Source organism: Anguilla rostrata, chromosome 8 (assembly GCF_018555375.3).
Source record: "Anguilla rostrata isolate EN2019 chromosome 8, ASM1855537v3, whole genome shotgun sequence".
Lineage (NCBI taxonomy): Eukaryota > Metazoa > Chordata > Actinopteri > Anguilliformes > Anguillidae > Anguilla > Anguilla rostrata.
The window spans coordinates 4,238,712-4,247,114 of NC_057940.1; the positions used below are offsets into that span (position 1 = coordinate 4,238,712).

General features: G+C 41.8%; 1 long non-coding RNA gene across 1 annotated transcript; it reads right to left on the reverse strand.

Moving 5' to 3' along the window:
- Nucleotides 1–220: 220 nt before the first annotated feature.
- On the reverse strand, nucleotides 221–3,167 carry LOC135260579 (uncharacterized). The gene is made up of 2 exons (XR_010331669.1): nucleotides 1,555–3,167; nucleotides 221–1,456 (listed from the first exon to the last, which is right to left on the reverse strand). It is a non-coding gene; the product is annotated as an uncharacterized LOC135260579 (long non-coding RNA).
- Nucleotides 3,168–8,403: the final 5,236 nt, after the last annotated feature.

Genomic DNA, 8,403 nt, shown 5'->3' on the forward strand with positions numbered 1-8,403 from the left:
GTAGTGGCTGATTTCAGAGCCTGGGGCTGTCAGAGAGACTGGATTGTTTTCTTAGACCTAGCAATTTATTAATATCTGTCGGGATGTGAAGGACATTTAACCAAATATGGACAAGAGTTTTCTTACAATGTCGTGTCTAGGAACCGACAGAATTCAAAGTCCAATCACCAATCTGTAGAAAACAATTTCACAAGGGAAAAGACACAACAGCAGCAAGCTCTTCAGAAAGGTTAGACTGTATTTGCACAGGTGCACAAAGCCGGATCAATTCTGCAGAATTGAACCTCGATTGTCAGTTTTACATTCATTTTATACACAAATGTACCCCACAACTCCCCTTAACACATTTCTAAAAATACCAGCCATCTGTCCTTCTTGGCACCACAATGATTTTGATTTCCTGCTCTTGGGTCGACCTGACCTTCTTGGCACCACAATGATTTTCTGTTCTTAGGTGATAACGTTATTGTGGAATGTTACCCCAACTTTCCCTCAAACAAATATTAGTCTTTATTCTGTAATTTTCCATTAAGCCTACAAGTTACAGAGTTATAGCCTCCTGTAATTTTCCATTTGTATTCAGGTTACATAGGGGTCACTATAAAATATTAGTCTTCTAGCACATTTATTAGCAGTTGATCAGTTTGAAAATATAAGTGTATGGTTAGTATTTGATTAATGTTCTCTGCTGAGTGAGTAAGTGTGGTTTTTTTTAAGCCTTCTGCGTTTGCTTTTTTTCTACAGTGGATACTGTGGTTTCTTGCGTTTCCATAAGCTTAGCTGCAACTACTGATATATATTTATTGGATTACATATTGATTATATGAGTGTATAGTTATACATGTGATGTATTTTTATCATGAAGCATTGAGAGTTTGGAGGAAACAGTTTGATCAACATTGATGGGAATTCCCTAACTTTAACATGTGACGCCATCACAATCATGGGGAGTCTCAGAATTTTCCTACAACAACAAACTTACATACTGCACCTTTAATTAGCCAAGATCAACGAACAATATAGCCTCAAAGCTGTCAAAGCTTTGTAGAGGGGTGAAAGAATTCACTTAAATACATTACAAAACAAATGACAAGCGTGTCAGATGTATGTAAAAGAAATAATAATAAAATGTAAAAAGTTAACTATGTAGGTCCTAAGATCTTATATTTTATTGATAATTATGTCAAATCAGTTTTCTACCCCTTTTATATGTTTTCAGTGTAATCAATATTCAGTTATTGCATAATGGGTAATATTACTAGCTTTAACTACATATACACACTGTACAGATGTACATATGTTTCCACAGGATCGTACGTGTCTTTGATGATTGCGACGAGGGTTCAAGAAGTTCTGGCAGTTTTCGCAGTCAGATTGGCAGCCATGTTCTTGTCATAGGGAGCGCATGTTTCTCACAGTCAGATTGGCAGCCATGTTCTTGTTGTAGGGAGCGGATCTTTCTTGCAGTCAGATTGGCAGCCATGTTCTTTTCGTAAGGAGCGGATGTTTCTTGCAGTCAGATTGGCAGCCATGTTCTTGTCAAAGGGGGCGGACGTTTCTCGCAGACGACGTGGGACATTGACTGTTACATCACGTTACACAATTTCCGATCGGCATCAACCCTGGCCCCAGCGCTGGCCACCACCCGAGGCTCCGGATCGCTGCCGCCCGCCATTCTCCTGACCACCCGCACTACAGACCCGTTCTGGATACCGTAATCAAAAAAGAATCCCATATCATCCAGCCAAGTATCTCCAAAATTCAAACGTATTGATTCCGGGTCATCATCTAAAAGATGAATAAAAAAGGTGTTGCAGATCATCCTTCTGTCTCAAGAGTAAACATTCAGGCCTACACATTTCAGATTCAAGTTTGTGGATGCATACATTAATGTCAATTAAATTTCGACAAGTTCATTCACGTTTTATTACATTACATTACATTACAGGCATTTAGCAGACGCTCTTATCCAGAGCGACATACAGCAAGTGCATTAGTTCAAGGTGCAGAGGTGCAAAAGAAACACACTAGAGTGAAGTAAAGATCGTAGTGCCAGAAGTGACCACATAGATCAGGACTCCAACCCTGTAGGGTAACCTGTTCAGCAAACAAACAATCCTGGCAAGTACAAACTAGCACTGAAATCACATTTGCCTAATCAGAATCAGACAAAAACAATCCTGCCAAATAAAAACGAACGTGGTCGCATTAGTCTAACTAGGTACATTGAGCTAAACTAGAGGCTAGGGAGGGGTGGGGAGAGGTGCAGCCTGAAGAGATGAGTCTTTAGTCTGCGCTCAAAGGTAGTCAGATTCTCGGCTGTTCTGACTGCCACGGGGAGGTCATTCCACCAGCGAGGGGCCAGGACAGACACCAGACGTGAGCGGGAAGTACAGACATGAAGAGGAGGAGGTGCCAAGCGTCCAGAGGTGGCAGAACGGAGAGGTCTGGCTGGTGTGTAGGGTCTGATGATCCTAGGTGCTGACCCCTTAGCTGCCTGGTATGCAAGCACCAAAGTCTTAAATTTGATGCGAGCCATAACAGGCAGCCAGTGGAGGTCAGTGAGCAGGGGGGTGACGTTTGTTTGTTTTTTATTGGTAACGTGCACCATAATATCAAAATCAGCAATGATTGTTGAACTTTCATTAGAAAATATTTGTATATGGCCAAGTTTAACACAAATAATATATTAAGCTTTTTTTTTTTTTAGGAATTTACACTCCGTACTCATACACACACTTAACCCTTCTGAAATAGGCTGTATGAAACTCTGTTTGTAAGATAAAACAAACTATTGAGCAGTGGTTTTAGTACTTCAAATATTCTTGGACATAAAATCATGCAAGCGTGTGTGCATGTGTGGTGCGCGTGTGTGTGCATGCGTGTGTGTGTGTTATCTGATTAATTAAAAAATACCAAGATGTTCATTGGGGAAAAAAACTATTAATTGTTTAGTTCAAGAATTAAATTACCAAACACAAATTCACTCTGCTCAGGTATTTTCTGGCAGTAGACTTGCATTTATTTATATTTTCCACTGCAAGGAGTCAATATATTTAGAATTATTATCCAATGTTAACTCTCATTCATTGTACAGAACACTAGGAAAAGGCCAGGTTAATGAATTCAGAGAGATAATTAAGAAAAAATCATTTAGAAAATAGATTGATTACCTGAGAATCGTAGATGTTCAGCAATGATTCTTTTCTTCAACTCCTTAATCGAAGTGCAGTAAAACGTTTCCTGTGAACACTCAAATTTAAGCAGTACGGCTTCTTGTACGAGGTCAAGCAGAGTAATTTGGAAAATAGGCATTCTTCTGCTTCACACTGTTTTTGCCTTTTACTAATCTTCTTAGAGCGGTGTGTGAAACAGCTTATTTTTTAAAAAAGGAAACGCTGGGACATATACACCAGGGTGACGAAGCCTTTTTTTTAGTTGGTTGTAAAACAGCTCAATCAACATGAAGTGCCAAAGGTCTTTCTTTACTGCCATTAATGAGAAACTCTTATCCAGACCAACACACAATGCCAACTAAAACATATCCAGGAAATCATATTCAGACCTGACTGCCGGCTTGGGGAACACTGTAGCCTATTTCTAATCACGTGATTTTTTGTTAAGTGCAGGTGTAGAAAGAGAAAGAATTTAAAAAGTAGGCTGTGTGTACCGTAAACCATAGAGATTACGTTAGATATTCAATATTCAGACATCGGCGAGGGTGTAAAAATAAAACCTAAAGAAGCACGTTTCACAGCTTTTGCTTCGAAATGCAAAGAAAAAACTACAGCGAGACACACAGCAAACATCACCGGACTGCTTCCAGAAGAGGACAGATGTAGGGACTGAATTTTGTATAAGTTGGAGTTGATCTATGGCTGTTTTTGGTATACCAGAAAGGAGAGCATTACAATAGTCCAGCCTGCTAGTGATAAAAGCGTGCACTAGTCTCTCAGTATTGGCCTGGGAGAGAAACGGACTCACTCTGGCAATATTTGTTAAGTGACAAAAGGCAGATTTGGTCACATTCCTGATGTGTGCATTGAAAAATAAATTAGAATCTATGATGACACCTAGGTTTTAAGCCTGGTGCCTGGGACTTCAATTTAGAGGTCAGTTTCTCTCTCTGTGCCTCTGCTCCAATGACGAGTGCCTCTGTTTTGTCCTGGTTGAGCTGAAGGAAGTTCTGAGCCATCCAAGCATTCATGTCTAAAATACACTTACGGAGGGCATCAACAGGGCTTGTGTCATCAGGAGACACAGCAATATAGAGTCGAGTGTCATCAGCGTAACTGTGAAAATTGATGCCATGTCTCCTGACGATACTGCCAAGGGGCAGCATATACAGACTGAAAAGGACTGGACCTAGGATCGAGCCTTGTGGTATGCCACAGTTGATGTCACGGTTCATAGAGGAGTGTTCATCGAGGGCAAGAAAAAATTCTCTACCTGTGAGGTAAGATGTAAATCAGTTAAGAACAGTGCCAGAGAGGCCAACACATTTATGTAGTCTCTCTATGAGAATATTGTGGTCGCTGGATCAAAAGCTGCACTCAGGTCAAGGAGAACAAGGACTGAGAGTTTTTTGGTGTCCAAGTTGATTCTAAGGTCGTTCACAACCTTTACCAAGGCCGTTTCTGTGCTGTGATGGGCCCGAAAGCCTGAATGAAATTTTGAGGTAAGAAAATAATTAACTGCTTAAAAACTAATTTCTCTAAAATTTTGCTTTAAAAAAGGAATATTAGAAATTGGTCTAAAATTAGAAAGTATACCAGCAGCTATTCTACCCTCAAAAGTCTCCCAAAGATATGCCCCTGCCGGCAAGAGCAGCTGAGAGTATAGTCGCGGTCCCACCGCCCTTTTTCCCTTGTCTACACGAGTGGGAGGAACAATAGTTTGAGGGAGAAGCCTCAATAAGAGCGGCTGGTTTGTCAGTGCTGAGCAGGGTTTCGGTTAAAAACATACAGTCCAGTTTGCGCTCCGTAATAAGGTCATTAATAAGAAAGTGAACGTACATTAAAAAGTGCCATACTCAATGTCTCTGGGCTGTTACTTTGAATCAGTTTACTTCTCAAAGAGACTGATATTAAGTTGTTCTTATTAGATCCTAGAAGTGGTCTGTTGCTGTCCATTTTATTATTATGGTAGGAGATGATAGTACTAATAGAATAAACAGTAGAAGACAGTAGTCCAGAGGAATTATTTCCTACCGTATAAAAACATCAATGTCTGAGGCAGGTGTTAATGTTGTCTGACAGCAACTGGGCCCCCGTCCTGTTTGGGTGGAGACCATCTCGTTTGAGAAAAGAAGACCTTGCCCAGAACAGGTCAAAGTTGTTGACATAGGGGACACCAATGGACTTACAGTAGCCCCCTAGCCAGGAGTGGAAACTTCATAAATTGTTATTTTGCATTAACATCTCAAAGCAACTTTATTTTATTCCGCGGCCTAAAAAAACATGTGCATTGCTTAAAATATAAAAACCTATTTGTAATAGCTGGCACAATATATTTTATATATATATTCTAATAGTGAAATGCAGTTCCATATACTGTACACTACATGGCCGAAAGTATGTACACACCCTACCATCACACCCATATGTGCTTGTTGAGCATCTCATTCCAAAACCATCGACATTAATATGGAGTTGATCCCCCCTTTTGCTGCTATAACAACCTCCAATCTTCCGGGAAGGCTCTCCACTAGATTTTGGAGCATAGCTGTGGAGTTCTGCTTCCATTTAACCACAAGGTGTTGGGCGATAAGGCCTGGCTCACAGTCGGCATTCCAATTCATCCCAAAGGTGTTCCAAGGGGTTGTGGTCGGGGCTCAGTGAAGGCCAGTCAAGTTCTTCCACAAAAAAAGGCAAACCATTTCTTTATGGACCTCACTTTGTACGCAGGGGCATTGTCATGCTGAAACAGGAAAGGGCCTTCCCAAAATTGTTGCCATGAAGTTGGAAGCACACAGTTCCCTAGGATGCCATTATATGATGTAGTATTAAGATTTACCTTCACTGGAACTAAGGGGCCTAGCCCAAACCATGTTAAGCAGCCCCAGACCATTTTTCCTGCTCCATCAAACTTTACAGTTGGCACCATGCATTTGGGCGGGTAGTGTTCCCCTGGCATTCGCCAAACCCAATTCATCCATCAGACTGCCAGTCAGTGAAGTGTGATTCATCACTCCAGAGAACGCATTTCCACTACTCAAGAGTCCAGTGGCGGTTTGCTTTACACCACTACAGCCGACGCTTGGTGTTTCCTGTTGTGATCTTAGGCTTGTGTGCAGCTGCCATGGAAACCCATTGTATGGAAGCTCCCAACAAACAGTTCTTGTGCTGACGTTGCTTCCAGAGGCAGTCTGAAACTTGGCAGTGAGTGTTGCAACCGAGGACAGATTTTTACATGCAACACACTTCAGCACTCGGCAGTCCCGTTCTGTGAGCCTGAATGGCGTACCGCTTCGCGGCTGAGCTCAGCGTTGTTCTAGCTGTTGTTGCTCCCAGATTTTTCCACTTCACAATAACAGCACTTACAGTTGACTGGAGCAGCTCTAGCAGGGCAGAAATCTGACAAACTGACTTGTTGGAAAGGTGGCATCCTATGACAGTGGCTCGGTGAAATTCACTGAGCTCTTCAGTACGACCCATTCTACTGCCAATGTTTGTCCATGGAGATCGCATGGCTGTATGCTTGATTTTATACACACAAAATAACCTTACACTGCCAGACAAAACGAAGGAAGCAACATAAACTAGGCTTTGCCATCGTATAGACAAACCTGAAGATCATCCAATGTGTAATAACGTGTAGTGGTTAACACTGAGCTGCTGTACTACTAACGACCGTTATATTCCATTGCAGTCTCAAACGTCTCATTCAGCGTTTTACCAAAACTGAACCGTGCTCCCATTTCCATTAATGTGACCTTTATGGTTATTCCCAAGATTTTGCAACAACCCAAAAGGAAGCAAGTTTTGACTAAAACATTTTTTGATTTTAGACGACTCTTTTCAACATTAAAAGCCAGCTAACCAGCCCTATATCCCCGCAGCTAACGTTAGTTAGCTAGCTCGTTTAGCAATCTCTAAATCTGATCAATTTCTTAATAATATCAGCTCCACAGTGTGCTGGTTAGCTAACATGCTGTCATGATGAGAGGCACAGAAAACAATACTACATCTCTGTGTCGGCGAAAAATAATTAAAGTACTTTTTTCTAAGTACGTTCACTTCGTGGTGCCATTTCACTGGCACCGGCAAAATCTGCCTAAAGTGAAGGCGAGATGCGGAAGACACCCGGTGTAAAATTTCACGGGGGAGCAATGTTTCGCACGACAAAAGCGGTTTTGTTTCTGCTTTTCTATTCTGTTGTATCCTTAGTCTCACACACAGGTAACGAACAGAAAGCTCCAAGGTAAATACGGAATAAGGTGTTGGGCCACCGCTGTTTTTGACTGAAAACAGTCAAACTGAAACGACTGAAACGTTTCAAATGTAATACGAGCACACAAAAAAAAATTAGTTATGTTGAGTTCTGTTCTCTGTCTTTGCGGTGGTTTAGAACAGCTATCAGTGACTGGTTGTATTCTGGTAATCTCTTATTTTACCTGTTGACGTTTCTGACAACCTGCTGTTCCTCAGTACTCCTCCTCTAACCCAACACCCTTATAACCCAATACAGTTCCTCTGACCCAATAGGCTACATCCCCCAACCCACCACTGTTATAACCCAACACAGTTCCTCTGATCCAATACATCCCCCCAACCCAACACTGTTCGAACCCAAATCATCCCCCAACCCAACACTGTTCTTTAAACTCTACAGTGTTTCTGTGAGGCAGAAATGCTCATTTACCCAACACTCTACCTTCAAATCAACAATGTTTTTTTTCCCCCACACTGTTCCACCTACTCAAAACTGTTCCTCTAACTCAACACCGTTCCCATAAATTAGATGGTCCCAACCCTGGTCACCCGTTTCAGTTTATTAAACAATGTGCCATGTTTGTATATATTAGATGTATAGCACACGACAAATTGCGTTCGTCTTTCACTGTCTTACACATCACGTGCAGTTTTAGTCCATATGAAATTCCACGACCTGTACATAATAATTTATGACAATGACAGGCAGTATTAATGTAAAACAGCCACATTATACCTGACCAGAATGTGTTCTGCGGTCTGACATTGGTCTGTTTAAAGGGCCTGGTCACCAAGAAGGGTCCAGTTCCTTTCATTAATGTTACCCCCCACCCACCCCCTCACCCTCCGCCCCAGAGAATAAGGGAAAAGGCTACAACACTGGTTGGCTGTTTTTGGATGTGCTGGTTGCCATGGTAGCGGAGATTAGGGGCGATGCTGTGGACAGCTGCCCCCCGACCCCCCCCAGTCG